The 14217-nt window shown below is 48.9% G+C and overlaps 28 non-coding genes and 4 pseudogenes across 28 annotated transcripts; 16 read left to right on the top strand and 16 right to left on the bottom strand.

Moving 5' to 3' along the window:
• Positions 1 to 49: 49 nt before the first annotated feature.
• LOC142392679 (5S ribosomal RNA) lies at positions 50 to 168 on the top strand. Its single transcript, XR_012771317.1, has one exon. It is a non-coding gene; the product is annotated as a 5S ribosomal RNA (ribosomal RNA).
• Positions 169 to 466: 298 nt separating this feature from the next.
• Positions 467 to 585, bottom strand: LOC142393818 (5S ribosomal RNA). Its single transcript, XR_012772227.1, has one exon. It is a non-coding gene; the product is annotated as a 5S ribosomal RNA (ribosomal RNA).
• A 358-nt stretch (positions 586 to 943) lies between these two features.
• Positions 944 to 1062, top strand: LOC142392678 (5S ribosomal RNA). Its single transcript, XR_012771316.1, has one exon. It is a non-coding gene; the product is annotated as a 5S ribosomal RNA (ribosomal RNA).
• A 298-nt stretch (positions 1063 to 1360) lies between these two features.
• On the bottom strand, positions 1361 to 1479 carry LOC142393817 (5S ribosomal RNA). The gene has a single exon (XR_012772226.1). It is a non-coding gene; the product is annotated as a 5S ribosomal RNA (ribosomal RNA).
• Positions 1480 to 1837: 358 nt separating this feature from the next.
• Positions 1838 to 1946, top strand: LOC142393710 (5S ribosomal RNA; annotated as a pseudogene).
• A 298-nt stretch (positions 1947 to 2244) lies between these two features.
• On the bottom strand, positions 2245 to 2363 carry LOC142393816 (5S ribosomal RNA). The gene has a single exon (XR_012772225.1). It is a non-coding gene; the product is annotated as a 5S ribosomal RNA (ribosomal RNA).
• Positions 2364 to 2721: 358 nt separating this feature from the next.
• On the top strand, positions 2722 to 2840 carry LOC142392676 (5S ribosomal RNA). The gene has a single exon (XR_012771314.1). It is a non-coding gene; the product is annotated as a 5S ribosomal RNA (ribosomal RNA).
• Positions 2841 to 3138: 298 nt separating this feature from the next.
• LOC142393814 (5S ribosomal RNA) lies at positions 3139 to 3257 on the bottom strand. Its single transcript, XR_012772223.1, has one exon. It is a non-coding gene; the product is annotated as a 5S ribosomal RNA (ribosomal RNA).
• Positions 3258 to 3611: 354 nt separating this feature from the next.
• On the top strand, positions 3612 to 3730 carry LOC142393069 (5S ribosomal RNA). The gene has a single exon (XR_012771691.1). It is a non-coding gene; the product is annotated as a 5S ribosomal RNA (ribosomal RNA).
• A 299-nt stretch (positions 3731 to 4029) lies between these two features.
• Positions 4030 to 4148, bottom strand: LOC142392575 (5S ribosomal RNA). The gene has a single exon (XR_012771220.1). It is a non-coding gene; the product is annotated as a 5S ribosomal RNA (ribosomal RNA).
• A 354-nt stretch (positions 4149 to 4502) lies between these two features.
• LOC142392674 (5S ribosomal RNA) lies at positions 4503 to 4621 on the top strand. Its single transcript, XR_012771313.1, has one exon. It is a non-coding gene; the product is annotated as a 5S ribosomal RNA (ribosomal RNA).
• Positions 4622 to 4919: 298 nt separating this feature from the next.
• Positions 4920 to 5038, bottom strand: LOC142393813 (5S ribosomal RNA). Its single transcript, XR_012772222.1, has one exon. It is a non-coding gene; the product is annotated as a 5S ribosomal RNA (ribosomal RNA).
• A 354-nt stretch (positions 5039 to 5392) lies between these two features.
• Positions 5393 to 5511, top strand: LOC142393219 (5S ribosomal RNA). The gene has a single exon (XR_012771834.1). It is a non-coding gene; the product is annotated as a 5S ribosomal RNA (ribosomal RNA).
• A 298-nt stretch (positions 5512 to 5809) lies between these two features.
• LOC142393606 (5S ribosomal RNA) lies at positions 5810 to 5918 on the bottom strand (annotated as a pseudogene).
• A 354-nt stretch (positions 5919 to 6272) lies between these two features.
• Positions 6273 to 6391, top strand: LOC142392673 (5S ribosomal RNA). The gene has a single exon (XR_012771312.1). It is a non-coding gene; the product is annotated as a 5S ribosomal RNA (ribosomal RNA).
• A 298-nt stretch (positions 6392 to 6689) lies between these two features.
• Positions 6690 to 6808, bottom strand: LOC142392361 (5S ribosomal RNA). Its single transcript, XR_012771017.1, has one exon. It is a non-coding gene; the product is annotated as a 5S ribosomal RNA (ribosomal RNA).
• Positions 6809 to 7166: 358 nt separating this feature from the next.
• LOC142392672 (5S ribosomal RNA) lies at positions 7167 to 7285 on the top strand. Its single transcript, XR_012771311.1, has one exon. It is a non-coding gene; the product is annotated as a 5S ribosomal RNA (ribosomal RNA).
• Positions 7286 to 7583: 298 nt separating this feature from the next.
• On the bottom strand, positions 7584 to 7702 carry LOC142393812 (5S ribosomal RNA). The gene has a single exon (XR_012772221.1). It is a non-coding gene; the product is annotated as a 5S ribosomal RNA (ribosomal RNA).
• A 358-nt stretch (positions 7703 to 8060) lies between these two features.
• LOC142392671 (5S ribosomal RNA) lies at positions 8061 to 8179 on the top strand. Its single transcript, XR_012771310.1, has one exon. It is a non-coding gene; the product is annotated as a 5S ribosomal RNA (ribosomal RNA).
• A 298-nt stretch (positions 8180 to 8477) lies between these two features.
• LOC142393811 (5S ribosomal RNA) lies at positions 8478 to 8596 on the bottom strand. The gene has a single exon (XR_012772220.1). It is a non-coding gene; the product is annotated as a 5S ribosomal RNA (ribosomal RNA).
• Positions 8597 to 8954: 358 nt separating this feature from the next.
• LOC142393709 (5S ribosomal RNA) lies at positions 8955 to 9063 on the top strand (annotated as a pseudogene).
• A 298-nt stretch (positions 9064 to 9361) lies between these two features.
• LOC142393810 (5S ribosomal RNA) lies at positions 9362 to 9480 on the bottom strand. Its single transcript, XR_012772219.1, has one exon. It is a non-coding gene; the product is annotated as a 5S ribosomal RNA (ribosomal RNA).
• Positions 9481 to 9838: 358 nt separating this feature from the next.
• On the top strand, positions 9839 to 9957 carry LOC142392670 (5S ribosomal RNA). The gene has a single exon (XR_012771309.1). It is a non-coding gene; the product is annotated as a 5S ribosomal RNA (ribosomal RNA).
• A 298-nt stretch (positions 9958 to 10255) lies between these two features.
• On the bottom strand, positions 10256 to 10374 carry LOC142393808 (5S ribosomal RNA). Its single transcript, XR_012772217.1, has one exon. It is a non-coding gene; the product is annotated as a 5S ribosomal RNA (ribosomal RNA).
• Positions 10375 to 10728: 354 nt separating this feature from the next.
• Positions 10729 to 10847, top strand: LOC142393068 (5S ribosomal RNA). The gene has a single exon (XR_012771690.1). It is a non-coding gene; the product is annotated as a 5S ribosomal RNA (ribosomal RNA).
• A 299-nt stretch (positions 10848 to 11146) lies between these two features.
• On the bottom strand, positions 11147 to 11265 carry LOC142392574 (5S ribosomal RNA). Its single transcript, XR_012771219.1, has one exon. It is a non-coding gene; the product is annotated as a 5S ribosomal RNA (ribosomal RNA).
• Positions 11266 to 11619: 354 nt separating this feature from the next.
• On the top strand, positions 11620 to 11738 carry LOC142392669 (5S ribosomal RNA). The gene has a single exon (XR_012771308.1). It is a non-coding gene; the product is annotated as a 5S ribosomal RNA (ribosomal RNA).
• A 298-nt stretch (positions 11739 to 12036) lies between these two features.
• LOC142393807 (5S ribosomal RNA) lies at positions 12037 to 12155 on the bottom strand. Its single transcript, XR_012772216.1, has one exon. It is a non-coding gene; the product is annotated as a 5S ribosomal RNA (ribosomal RNA).
• A 354-nt stretch (positions 12156 to 12509) lies between these two features.
• On the top strand, positions 12510 to 12628 carry LOC142393218 (5S ribosomal RNA). Its single transcript, XR_012771833.1, has one exon. It is a non-coding gene; the product is annotated as a 5S ribosomal RNA (ribosomal RNA).
• Positions 12629 to 12926: 298 nt separating this feature from the next.
• LOC142393605 (5S ribosomal RNA) lies at positions 12927 to 13035 on the bottom strand (annotated as a pseudogene).
• Positions 13036 to 13389: 354 nt separating this feature from the next.
• Positions 13390 to 13508, top strand: LOC142392668 (5S ribosomal RNA). Its single transcript, XR_012771307.1, has one exon. It is a non-coding gene; the product is annotated as a 5S ribosomal RNA (ribosomal RNA).
• A 298-nt stretch (positions 13509 to 13806) lies between these two features.
• On the bottom strand, positions 13807 to 13925 carry LOC142392360 (5S ribosomal RNA). The gene has a single exon (XR_012771016.1). It is a non-coding gene; the product is annotated as a 5S ribosomal RNA (ribosomal RNA).
• Between the last annotated feature and the right edge of the window lie 292 nt (positions 13926 to 14217).

Below are 14217 nucleotides of genomic sequence, written 5' to 3'. Positions count from 1 at the left end.
AGATTCTGTCTCAGAATCTATAAAGAGCTGGTTTGTGATTCCATTGCTGGCTTACGGCCACACCACCCTGAACACGCCTGATCTCGTCAGATCTCAGAAGCCAAGCAGAGTCGGGCCTGGTTAGTACTTGGATGGGAGACCGCCTGGGAATACCAGGTGCTGTAAGCCTTTTGGCTTCTCCAGGCGCATGCAGTTTGGCTACGTCAAATGCAAAACTAGTCCCTGTTTGACTTTTTGGAACTTGTCCTTTCTGAGGACAAAGTTAAATGTATGAGGATCAAAGCCAACAATGGCCTGGGACATCTCAGCAGATCCAGGATCAGCAACATGGAGACTGAGAGCCAAACAGAAACAGAGGTGTCTGCCAACCAATCAGCAGCAGCCCAAGCTGGTTAACTTCCTGGTGTCTGTGTGGCACACGGTGATGGTCAGATGTTACATGCAGGCCGCAGAGAGAAGAGAAAAAAGCTTACAGCACCTGGTATTCCCAAGCGGTCTCCCATCCAAGTACTAACCAGGCCCGACCCTGCTTGGCTTCCGAGATCGGACGAGATCGGGCGTGTTCAGGGCGGTGTGGCCGTAAGCCACAGTCCCTGTGACAAATATATGTTATATGGGTGCTGGAACCATACGTTTCCCCTATTTTTACCAGAGAGCTGGCTTGAGAGGCTGCTGTTGAGCCTGCACGTTGACTTCCCTGATGTGATTGTTCTTTGCAGCTGAAAATGGGACTCTCAGATAACTAAGTGTCTGTCAAAAGCCTCTGTTCCCTGTGTGTAGTTTTGTGTCCGTTGTCATATAGAGAAACCAGGGAAGCTCAATCCCACGACATGCTCATAAACTGCGTCTTCTCTAAACAGTATAGTTCTATTTTACAAGTCGGAATACAATAACAGATTCTGTCTCAGAATCTATAAAGAGCTGGTTTGTGATTCCATTGCTGGCTTACGGCCACACCACCCTGAACACGCCTGATCTCGTCAGATCTCAGAAGCCAAGCAGAGTCGGGCCTGGTTAGTACTTGGATGGGAGACCGCCTGGGAATACCAGGTGCTGTAAGCCTTTTGGCTTCTCCAGGCGCATGCAGTTTGGCTACGTCAAATGCAAAACTAGTCCCTGTTTGACTTTTTGGAACTTGTCCTTTCTGAGGACAAAGTTAAATGTATGAGGATCAAAGCCAACAATGGCCTGGGACATCTCAGCAGATCCAGGATCAGCAACATGGAGACTGAGAGCCAAACAGAAACAGAGGTGTCTGCCAACCAATCAGCAGCAGCCCAAGCTGGTTAACTTCCTGGTGTCTGTGTGGCACACGGTGATGGTCAGATGTTACATGCAGGCCACAGAGAGAAGAGAAAAAAGCTTACAGCACCTGGTATTCCCAAGCGGTCTCCCATCCAAGTACTAACCAGGCCCGACCCTGCTTGGCTTCCGAGATCGGACGAGATCGGGCGTGTTCAGGGCGGTGTGGCCGTAAGCCACAGTCCCTGTGACAAATATATGTTATATGGGTGCTGGAACCATACGTTTCCCCTATTTTTACCAGAGAGCTGGCTTGAGAGGCTGCTGTTGAGCCTGCACGTTGACTTCCCTGATGTGATTGTTCTTTGCAGCTGAAAATGGGACTCTCAGATAACTTAGTGTCTGTCAAAAGCCTCTGTTCCCTGTGTGTAGTTTTGTGTCCGTTGTCATATAGAGAAACCAGGGAAGCTCAATCCCACGACATGCTCATAAACTGCGTCTTCTCTAAACAGTATAGTTCTATTTTACAAGTCGGAATACAATAACAGATTCTGTCTCAGAATCTATAAAGAGCTGGTTTGTGATTCCATTGCTGGCTTACGGCCACACCACCCTGAACACGTCAGATCTCAGAAGCCAAGCAGAGTCGGGCCTGGTTAGTACTTGGATGGGAGACCGCCTGGGAATACCAGGTGCTGTAAGCCTTTTGGCTTCTCCAGGCGCATGCAGTTTGGCTACGTCAAATGCAAAACTAGTCCCTGTTTGACTTTTTGGAACTTGTCCTTTCTGAGGACAAAGTTAAATGTATGAGGATCAAAGCCAACAATGGCCTGGGACATCTCAGCAGATCCAGGATCAGCAACATGGAGACTGAGAGCCAAACAGAAACAGAGGTGTCTGCCAACCAATCAGCAGCAGCCCAAGCTGGTTAACTTCCTGGTGTCTGTGTGGCACACGGTGATGGTCAGATGTTACATGCAGGCCGCAGAGAGAAGAGAAAAAAGCTTACAGCACCTGGTATTCCCAAGCGGTCTCCCATCCAAGTACTAACCAGGCCCGACCCTGCTTGGCTTCCGAGATCGGACGAGATCGGGCGTGTTCAGGGCGGTGTGGCCGTAAGCCACAGTCCCTGTGACAAATATATGTTATATGGGTGCTGGAACCATACGTTTCCCCTATTTTTACCAGAGAGCTGGCTTGAGAGGCTGCTGTTGAGCCTGCACGTTGACTTCCCTGATGTGATTGTTCTTTGCAGCTGAAAATGGGACTCTCAGATAACTTAGTGTCTGTCAAAAGCCTCTGTTCCCTGTGTGTAGTTTTGTGTCCGTTGTCATATAGAGAAACCAGGGAAGCTCAATCCCACGACATGCTCATAAACTGCGTCTTCTCTAAACAGTATAGTTCTATTTTACAAGTCGGAATACAATAACAGATTCTGTTTCAGAATCTATAAAGAGCTGGTTTGTGATTCCATTGCTGGCTTACGGCCACACCACCCTGAACACGCCTGATCTCGTCAGATCTCAGAAGCCAAGCAGAGTCGGGCCTGGTTAGTACTTGGATGGGAGACCGCCTGGGAATACCAGGTGCTGTAAGCCTTTTGGCTTCTCCAGGCGCATGCAGTTTGGCTACGTCAAATGCAAAACTAGTCCCTGTTTGACTTTTTGGAACTTGTCCTTTCTGAGGACAAAGTTAAATGTATGAGGATCAAAGCCAACAATGGCCTGGGACATCTCAGCAGATCCAGGATCAGCAAGATGGAGACTGAGAGCCAAACAGAAACAGAGGTGTCTGCCAACCAATCAGCAGCAGCCCAAGCTGGTTAACTTCCTGGTGTCTGTGTGGCACACGGTGATGGTCAGATGTTACATGCAGGCCACAGAGAGAAGAGAAAAAAGCTTACAGCACCTGGTATTCCCAAGCGGTCTCCCATCCAAGTACTAACCAGGCCCGACCCTGCTTGGCTTCCGAGATCGGACGAGATCGGGCGTGTTCAGGGCGGTGTGGCCGTAAGCCACAGTCCCTGTGACAAATATATGTTATATAGGTGCTGGAACCATACGTTTCCCCTATTTTTACCAGAGAGCTGGCTTGAGAGGCTGCTGTTGAGCCTGCACGTTGACTTCCCTGATGTGATTGTTCTCTGCAGCTGAAAATGGGACTCTCAGATAACTGTCTGTCAAGCTCCTCTGTTCCCTGTGTGTAGTTTTGTGTCCGTTGTCATATAGAGAAACCAGGGAAGCTCAATCCCACGACATGCTCATAAACTGCGTCTTCTCTAAACAGTATAGTTCTATTTTACAAGTCGGAATACAATAACAGATTCTGTTTCAGAATCTATAAAGAGCTGGTTTGTGATTCCATTGCTGGCTTACGGCCACACCACCCTGAACACGCCTGATCTCGTCAGATCTCAGAAGCCAAGCAGAGTCGGGCCTGGTTAGTACTTGGATGGGAGACCGCCTGGGAATATCAGGTGCTGTAAGCCTTTTGGCTTCTCCAGGCGCATGCAGTTTGGCTACGTCAAATGCAAAACTAGTCCCTGTTTGACTTTTTGGAACTTGTCCTTTCTGAGGACAAAGTTAAATGTATGAGGATCAAAGCCAACAATGGCCTGGGACATCTCAGCAGATCCAGGATCAGCAACATGGAGACTGAGAGCCAAACAGAAACAGAGGTGTCTGCCAACCAATCAGCAGCAGCCCAAGCTGGTTAACTTCCTGGTGTCTGTGTGGCACACGGTGATGGTCAGATGTTACATGCAGGCCGCAGAGAGAAGAGAAAAAATACTTACAGCACCTGGTATTCCCAAGCGGTCTCCCATCCAAGTACTAACCAGGCCCGACCCTGCTTGGCTTCCGAGATCGGACGAGATCGGGCGTGTTCAGGGCGGTGTGGCCGTAAGCCACAGTCCCTGTGACAAATATATGTTATATAGGTGCTGGAACCATACGTTTCCCCTATTTTTACCAGAGAGCTGGCTTGAGAGGCTGCTGTTGAGCCTGCACGTTGACTTCCCTGATGTGATTGTTCTCTGCAGCTGAAAATGGGACTCTCAGATAACTGTCTGTCAAGCTCCTCTGTTCCCTGTGTGTAGTTTTGTGTCCGTTGTCATATAGAGAAACCAGGGAAGCTCAATCCCACGACATGCTCATAAACTGCGTCTTCTCTAAACAGTATAGTTCTATTTTACAAGTCGGAATACAATAACAGATTCTGTTTCAGAATCTATAAAGAGCTGGTTTGTGATTCCATTGCTGGCTTACGGCCACACCACCCTGAACACGCCTGATCTCGTCAGATCTCAGAAGCCAAGCAGAGTCGGGCCTGGTTAGTACTTGGATGGGAGACCGCCTGGGAATACCAGGTGCTGTAAGCCTTTTGGCTTCTCCAGGCGCATGCAGTTTGGCTACGTCAAATGCAAAACTAGTCCCTGTTTGACTTTTTGGAACTTGTCCTTTCTGAGGACAAAGTTAAATGTATGAGGATCAAAGCCAACAATGGCCTGGGACATCTCAGCAGATCCAGGATCAGCAAGATGGAGACTGAGAGCCAAACAGAAACAGAGGTGTCTGCCAACCAATCAGCAGCAGCCCAAGCTGGTTAACTTCCTGGTGTCTGTGTGGCACACGGTGATGGTCAGATGTTACATGCAGGCCGCAGAGAGAAGAGAAAAAAGCTTACAGCACCTGGTATTCCCAAGCGGTCTCCCATCCAAGTACTAACCAGGCCCGACCCTGCTTGGCTTCCGAGATCGGACGAGATCGGGCGTGTTCAGGGCGGTGTGGCCGTAAGCCACAGTCCCTGTGACAAATATATGTTATATAGGTGCTGGAACCATACGTTTCCCCTATTTTTACCAGAGAGCTGGCTTGAGAGGCTGCTGTTGAGCCTGCACGTTGACTTCCCTGATGTGATTGTTCTCTGCAGCTGAAAATGGGACTCTCAGATAACTGTCTGTCAAGCTCCTCTGTTCCCTGTGTGTAGTTTTGTGTCCGTTGTCATATAGAGAAACCAGGGAAGCTCAATCCCACGACATGCTCATAAACTGCGTCTTCTCTAAACAGTATAGTTCTATTTTACAAGTCGGAATACAATAACAGATTCTGTTTCAGAATCTATAAAGAGCTGGTTTGTGATTCCATTGCTGGCTTACGGCCACACCACCCTGAACACGCCCGATCTCGTCAGATCTCAGAAGCCAAGCAGAGTAGGGCCTGGTTAGTACTTGGATGGGAGACCGCCTGGGAATACCAGGTGCTGTAAGCCTTTTGGCTTCTCCAGGCGCATGCAGTTTGGCTACGTCAAATGCAAAACTAGTCCCTGTTTGACTTTTTGGAACTTGTCCTTTCTGAGGACAAAGTTAAATGTATGAGGATCAAAGCCAACAATGGCCTGGGACATCTCAGCAGATCCAGGATCAGCAACATGGAGACTGAGAGCCAAACAGAAACAGAGGTGTCTGCCAACCAATCAGCAGCAGCCCAAGCTGGTTAACTTCCTGGTGTCTGTGTGGCACACGGTGATGGTCAGATGTTACATGCAGGCCGCAGAGAGAAGAGAAAAAAGCTTACAGCACCTGGTATTCCCAAGCGGTCTCCCATCCAAGTACTAACCAGGCCCGACCCTGCTTGGCTTCCGAGATCGGGCGTGTCCAGGGCGGTGTGGCCGTAAGCCACAGTCCCTGTGACAAATATATGTTATATAGGTGCTGGAACCATACGTTTCCCCTATTTTTACCAGAGAGCTGGCTTGAGAGGCTGCTGTTGAGCCTGCACGTTGACTTCCCTGATGTGATTGTTCTCTGCAGCTGAAAATGGGACTCTCAGATAACTGTCTGTCAAGCTCCTCTGTTCCCTGTGTGTAGTTTTGTGTCCGTTGTCATATAGAGAAACCAGGGAAGCTCAATCCCACGACATGCTCATAAACTGCGTCTTCTCTAAACAGTATAGTTCTATTTTACAAGTCGGAATACAATAACAGATTCTGTTTCAGAATCTATAAAGAGCTGGTTTGTGATTCCATTGCTGGCTTACGGCCACACCACCCTGAACACGCCTGATCTCGTCAGATCTCAGAAGCCAAGCAGAGTCGGGCCTGGTTAGTACTTGGATGGGAGACCGCCTGGGAATACCAGGTGCTGTAAGCCTTTTGGCTTCTCCAGGCGCATGCAGTTTGGCTACGTCAAATGCAAAACTAGTCCCTGTTTGACTTTTTGGAACTTGTCCTTTCTGAGGACAAAGTTAAATGTATGAGGATCAAAGCCAACAATGGCCTGGGACATCTCAGCAGATCCAGGATCAGCAACATGGAGACTGAGAGCCAAACAGAAACAGAGGTGTCTGCCAACCAATCAGCAGCAGCCCAAGCTGGTTAACTTCCTGGTGTCTGTGTGGCACACGGTGATGGTCAGATGTTACATGCAGGCCGCAGAGAGAAGAGAAAAAAGCTTACAGCACCTGGTATTCCCAAGCGGTCCCCCAACCAAGTACTAACCAGGCCCGACCCTGCTTGGCTTCCGAGATCGGACGAGATCGGGCGTGTTCAGGGCGGTGTGGCCGTAAGCCACAGTCCCTGTGACAAATATATGTTATATAGGTGCTGGAACCATACGTTTCCCCTATTTTTACCAGAGAGCTGGCTTGAGAGGCTGCTGTTGAGCCTGCACGTTGACTTCCCTGATGTGATTGTTCTTTGCAGCTGAAAATGGGACTCTCAGATAACTTAGTGTCTGTCAAAAGCCTCTGTTCCCTGTGTGTAGTTTTGTGTCCGTTGTCATATAGAGAAACCAGGGAAGCTCAATCCCACGACATGCTCATAAACTGCGTCTTCTCTAAACAGTATAGTTCTATTTTACAAGTCGGAATACAATAACAGATTCTGTCTCAGAATCTATAAAGAGCTGGTTTGTGATTCCATTGCTGGCTTACGGCCACACCACCCTGAACACGCCTGATCTCGTCAGATCTCAGAAGCCAAGCAGAGTCGGGCCTGGTTAGTACTTGGATGGGAGACCGCCTGGGAATACCAGGTGCTGTAAGCCTTTTGGCTTCTCCAGGCGCATGCAGTTTGGCTACGTCAAATGCAAAACTAGTCCCTGTTTGACTTTTTGGAACTTGTCCTTTCTGAGGACAAAGTTAAATGTATGAGGATCAAAGCCAACAATGGCCTGGGACATCTCAGCAGATCCAGGATCAGCAACATGGAGACTGAGAGCCAAACAGAAACAGAGGTGTCTGCCAACCAATCAGCAGCAGCCCAAGCTGGTTAACTTCCTGGTGTCTGTGTGGCACACGGTGATGGTCAGATGTTACATGCAGGCCGCAGAGAGAAGAGAAAAAAGCTTACAGCACCTGGTATTCCCAAGCGGTCTCCCATCCAAGTACTAACCAGGCCCGACCCTGCTTGGCTTCCGAGATCGGACGAGATCGGGCGTGTTCAGGGCGGTGTGGCCGTAAGCCACAGTCCCTGTGACAAATATATGTTATATGGGTGCTGGAACCATACGTTTCCCCTATTTTTACCAGAGAGCTGGCTTGAGAGGCTGCTGTTGAGCCTGCACGTTGACTTCCCTGATGTGATTGTTCTTTGCAGCTGAAAATGGGACTCTCAGATAACTAAGTGTCTGTCAAAAGCCTCTGTTCCCTGTGTGTAGTTTTGTGTCCGTTGTCATATAGAGAAACCAGGGAAGCTCAATCCCACGACATGCTCATAAACTGCGTCTTCTCTAAACAGTATAGTTCTATTTTACAAGTCGGAATACAATAACAGATTCTGTCTCAGAATCTATAAAGAGCTGGTTTGTGATTCCATTGCTGGCTTACGGCCACACCACCCTGAACACGCCTGATCTCGTCAGATCTCAGAAGCCAAGCAGAGTCGGGCCTGGTTAGTACTTGGATGGGAGACCGCCTGGGAATACCAGGTGCTGTAAGCCTTTTGGCTTCTCCAGGCGCATGCAGTTTGGCTACGTCAAATGCAAAACTAGTCCCTGTTTGACTTTTTGGAACTTGTCCTTTCTGAGGACAAAGTTAAATGTATGAGGATCAAAGCCAACAATGGCCTGGGACATCTCAGCAGATCCAGGATCAGCAACATGGAGACTGAGAGCCAAACAGAAACAGAGGTGTCTGCCAACCAATCAGCAGCAGCCCAAGCTGGTTAACTTCCTGGTGTCTGTGTGGCACACGGTGATGGTCAGATGTTACATGCAGGCCACAGAGAGAAGAGAAAAAAGCTTACAGCACCTGGTATTCCCAAGCGGTCTCCCATCCAAGTACTAACCAGGCCCGACCCTGCTTGGCTTCCGAGATCGGACGAGATCGGGCGTGTTCAGGGCGGTGTGGCCGTAAGCCACAGTCCCTGTGACAAATATATGTTATATGGGTGCTGGAACCATACGTTTCCCCTATTTTTACCAGAGAGCTGGCTTGAGAGGCTGCTGTTGAGCCTGCACGTTGACTTCCCTGATGTGATTGTTCTTTGCAGCTGAAAATGGGACTCTCAGATAACTTAGTGTCTGTCAAAAGCCTCTGTTCCCTGTGTGTAGTTTTGTGTCCGTTGTCATATAGAGAAACCAGGGAAGCTCAATCCCACGACATGCTCATAAACTGCGTCTTCTCTAAACAGTATAGTTCTATTTTACAAGTCGGAATACAATAACAGATTCTGTCTCAGAATCTATAAAGAGCTGGTTTGTGATTCCATTGCTGGCTTACGGCCACACCACCCTGAACACGTCAGATCTCAGAAGCCAAGCAGAGTCGGGCCTGGTTAGTACTTGGATGGGAGACCGCCTGGGAATACCAGGTGCTGTAAGCCTTTTGGCTTCTCCAGGCGCATGCAGTTTGGCTACGTCAAATGCAAAACTAGTCCCTGTTTGACTTTTTGGAACTTGTCCTTTCTGAGGACAAAGTTAAATGTATGAGGATCAAAGCCAACAATGGCCTGGGACATCTCAGCAGATCCAGGATCAGCAACATGGAGACTGAGAGCCAAACAGAAACAGAGGTGTCTGCCAACCAATCAGCAGCAGCCCAAGCTGGTTAACTTCCTGGTGTCTGTGTGGCACACGGTGATGGTCAGATGTTACATGCAGGCCGCAGAGAGAAGAGAAAAAAGCTTACAGCACCTGGTATTCCCAAGCGGTCTCCCATCCAAGTACTAACCAGGCCCGACCCTGCTTGGCTTCCGAGATCGGACGAGATCGGGCGTGTTCAGGGCGGTGTGGCCGTAAGCCACAGTCCCTGTGACAAATATATGTTATATGGGTGCTGGAACCATACGTTTCCCCTATTTTTACCAGAGAGCTGGCTTGAGAGGCTGCTGTTGAGCCTGCACGTTGACTTCCCTGATGTGATTGTTCTTTGCAGCTGAAAATGGGACTCTCAGATAACTTAGTGTCTGTCAAAAGCCTCTGTTCCCTGTGTGTAGTTTTGTGTCCGTTGTCATATAGAGAAACCAGGGAAGCTCAATCCCACGACATGCTCATAAACTGCGTCTTCTCTAAACAGTATAGTTCTATTTTACAAGTCGGAATACAATAACAGATTCTGTTTCAGAATCTATAAAGAGCTGGTTTGTGATTCCATTGCTGGCTTACGGCCACACCACCCTGAACACGCCTGATCTCGTCAGATCTCAGAAGCCAAGCAGAGTCGGGCCTGGTTAGTACTTGGATGGGAGACCGCCTGGGAATACCAGGTGCTGTAAGCCTTTTGGCTTCTCCAGGCGCATGCAGTTTGGCTACGTCAAATGCAAAACTAGTCCCTGTTTGACTTTTTGGAACTTGTCCTTTCTGAGGACAAAGTTAAATGTATGAGGATCAAAGCCAACAATGGCCTGGGACATCTCAGCAGATCCAGGATCAGCAAGATGGAGACTGAGAGCCAAACAGAAACAGAGGTGTCTGCCAACCAATCAGCAGCAGCCCAAGCTGGTTAACTTCCTGGTGTCTGTGTGGCACACGGTGATGGTCAGATGTTACATGCAGGCCACAGAGAGAAGAGAAAAAAGCTTACAGCACCTGGTATTCCCAAGCGGTCTCCCATCCAAGTACTAACCAGGCCCGACCCTGCTTGGCTTCCGAGATCGGACGAGATCGGGCGTGTTCAGGGCGGTGTGGCCGTAAGCCACAGTCCCTGTGACAAATATATGTTATATAGGTGCTGGAACCATACGTTTCCCCTATTTTTACCAGAGAGCTGGCTTGAGAGGCTGCTGTTGAGCCTGCACGTTGACTTCCCTGATGTGATTGTTCTCTGCAGCTGAAAATGGGACTCTCAGATAACTGTCTGTCAAGCTCCTCTGTTCCCTGTGTGTAGTTTTGTGTCCGTTGTCATATAGAGAAACCAGGGAAGCTCAATCCCACGACATGCTCATAAACTGCGTCTTCTCTAAACAGTATAGTTCTATTTTACAAGTCGGAATACAATAACAGATTCTGTTTCAGAATCTATAAAGAGCTGGTTTGTGATTCCATTGCTGGCTTACGGCCACACCACCCTGAACACGCCTGATCTCGTCAGATCTCAGAAGCCAAGCAGAGTCGGGCCTGGTTAGTACTTGGATGGGAGACCGCCTGGGAATATCAGGTGCTGTAAGCCTTTTGGCTTCTCCAGGCGCATGCAGTTTGGCTACGTCAAATGCAAAACTAGTCCCTGTTTGACTTTTTGGAACTTGTCCTTTCTGAGGACAAAGTTAAATGTATGAGGATCAAAGCCAACAATGGCCTGGGACATCTCAGCAGATCCAGGATCAGCAACATGGAGACTGAGAGCCAAACAGAAACAGAGGTGTCTGCCAACCAATCAGCAGCAGCCCAAGCTGGTTAACTTCCTGGTGTCTGTGTGGCACACGGTGATGGTCAGATGTTACATGCAGGCCGCAGAGAGAAGAGAAAAAATACTTACAGCACCTGGTATTCCCAAGCGGTCTCCCATCCAAGTACTAACCAGGCCCGACCCTGCTTGGCTTCCGAGATCGGACGAGATCGGGCGTGTTCAGGGCGGTGTGGCCGTAAGCCACAGTCCCTGTGACAAATATATGTTATATAGGTGCTGGAACCATACGTTTCCCCTATTTTTACCAGAGAGCTGGCTTGAGAGGCTGCTGTTGAGCCTGCACGTTGACTTCCCTGATGTGATTGTTCTCTGCAGCTGAAAATGGGACTCTCAGATAACTGTCTGTCAAGCTCCTCTGTTCCCTGTGTGTAGTTTTGTGTCCGTTGTCATATAGAGAAACCAGGGAAGCTCAATCCCACGACATGCTCATAAACTGCGTCTTCTCTAAACAGTATAGTTCTATTTTACAAGTCGGAATACAATAACAGATTCTGTTTCAGAATCTATAAAGAGCTGGTTTGTGATTCCATTGCTGGCTTACGGCCACACCACCCTGAACACGCCTGATCTCGTCAGATCTCAGAAGCCAAGCAGAGTCGGGCCTGGTTAGTACTTGGATGGGAGACCGCCTGGGAATACCAGGTGCTGTAAGCCTTTTGGCTTCTCCAGGCGCATGCAGTTTGGCTACGTCAAATGCAAAACTAGTCCCTGTTTGACTTTTTGGAACTTGTCCTTTCTGAGGACAAAGTTAAATGTATGAGGATCAAAGCCAACAATGGCCTGGGACATCTCAGCAGATCCAGGATCAGCAAGATGGAGACTGAGAGCCAAACAGAAACAGAGGTGTCTGCCAACCAATCAGCAGCAGCCCAAGCTGGTTAACTTCCTGGTGTCTGTGTGGCACACGGTGATGGTCAGATGTTACATGCAGGCCGCAGAGAGAAGAGAAAAAAGCTTACAGCACCTGGTATTCCCAAGCGGTCTCCCATCCAAGTACTAACCAGGCCCGACCCTGCTTGGCTTCCGAGATCGGACGAGATCGGGCGTGTTCAGGGCGGTGTGGCCGTAAGCCACAGTCCCTGTGACAAATATATGTTATATAGGTGCTGGAACCATACGTTTCCCCTATTTTTACCAGAGAGCTGGCTTGAGAGGCTGCTGTTGAGCCTGCACGTTGACTTCCCTGATGTGATTGTTCTCTGCAGCTGAAAATGGGACTCTCAGATAACTGTCTGTCAAGCTCCTCTGTTCCCTGTGTGTAGTTTTGTGTCCGTTGTCATATAGAGAAACCAGGGAAGCTCAATCCCACGACATGCTCATAAACTGCGTCTTCTCTAAACAGTATAGTTCTATTTTACAAGTCGGAATACAATAACAGATTCTGTTTCAGAATCTATAAAGAGCTGGTTTGTGATTCCATTGCTGGCTTACGGCCACACCACCCTGAACACGCCCGATCTCGTCAGATCTCAGAAGCCAAGCAGAGTAGGGCCTGGTTAGTACTTGGATGGGAGACCGCCTGGGAATACCAGGTGCTGTAAGCCTTTTGGCTTCTCCAGGCGCATGCAGTTTGGCTACGTCAAATGCAAAACTAGTCCCTGTTTGACTTTTTGGAACTTGTCCTTTCTGAGGACAAAGTTAAATGTATGAGGATCAAAGCCAACAATGGCCTGGGACATCTCAGCAGATCCAGGATCAGCAACATGGAGACTGAGAGCCAAACAGAAACAGAGGTGTCTGCCAACCAATCAGCAGCAGCCCAAGCTGGTTAACTTCCTGGTGTCTGTGTGGCACACGGTGATGGTCAGATGTTACATGCAGGCCGCAGAGAGAAGAGAAAAAAGCTTACAGCACCTGGTATTCCCAAGCGGTCTCCCATCCAAGTACTAACCAGGCCCGACCCTGCTTGGCTTCCGAGATCGGGCGTGTCCAGGGCGGTGTGGCCGTAAGCCACAGTCCCTGTGACAAATATATGTTATATAGGTGCTGGAACCATACGTTTCCCCTATTTTTACCAGAGAGCTGGCTTGAGAGGCTGCTGTTGAGCCTGCACGTTGACTTCCCTGATGTGATTGTTCTCTGCAGCTGAAAATGGGACTCTCAGATAACTGTCTGTCAAGCTCCTCTGTTCCCTGTGTGTAGTTTTGTGTCCGTTGTCATATAGAGAAACCAGGGAAGCTCAATCCCACGACATGCTCATAAACTGCGTCTTCTCTAAACAGTATAGTTCTATTTTACAAGTCGGAATACAATAACAGATTCTGTTTCAGAATCTATAAAGAGCTGGTTTGTGATTCCATTGCTGGCTTACGGCCACACCACCCTGAACACGCCTGATCTCGTCAGATCTCAGAAGCCAAGCAGAGTCGGGCCTGGTTAGTACTTGGATGGGAGACCGCCTGGGAATACCAGGTGCTGTAAGCCTTTTGGCTTCTCCAGGCGCATGCAGTTTGGCTACGTCAAATGCAAAACTAGTCCCTGTTTGACTTTTTGGAACTTGTCCTTTCTGAGGACAAAGTTAAATGTATGAGGATCAAAGCCAACAATGGCCTGGGACATCTCAGCAGATCCAGGATCAGCAACATGGAGACTGAGAGCCAAACAGAAACAGAGGTGTCTGCCAACCAATCAGCAGCAGCCCAAGCTGGTTAACTTCCTGGTGTCTGTGTGGCACACGGTGATGGTCAGATGTTACATGCAGGCCGCAGAGAGAAGAGAAAAAAGCTTACAGCACCTGGTATTCCCAAGCGGTCCCCCAACCAAGTACTAACCAGGCCCGACCCTGCTTGGCTTCCGAGATCGGACGAGATCGGGCGTGTTCAGGGCGGTGTGGCCGTAAGCCACAGTCCCTGTGACAAATATATGTTATATAGGTGCTGGAACCATACGTTTCCCCTATTTTTACCAGAGAGCTGGCTTGAGAGGCTGCTGTTGAGCCTGCACGTTGACTTCCCTGATGTGATTGTTCTCTGCAGCTGAAAATGGGACTCTCAGATAACTGTCTGTCAAGCTCCTCTGTTCCCTGTGTGTAGTTTTGTGTCCGTTGTCATATAGAGAAACCAGGGAAGCTCAATCCCACGACATGCTCATAAACTGCGTCTTCTCTAAACAGTATAGTTCTATTTTACAAGTC

This window comes from Odontesthes bonariensis, chromosome 11 (genome assembly GCF_027942865.1).
Source record: "Odontesthes bonariensis isolate fOdoBon6 chromosome 11, fOdoBon6.hap1, whole genome shotgun sequence".
Classification (NCBI taxonomy): domain Eukaryota; kingdom Metazoa; phylum Chordata; class Actinopteri; order Atheriniformes; family Atherinopsidae; genus Odontesthes; species Odontesthes bonariensis.
This window is presented reverse-complemented; position numbering and strand designations above follow the sequence as displayed.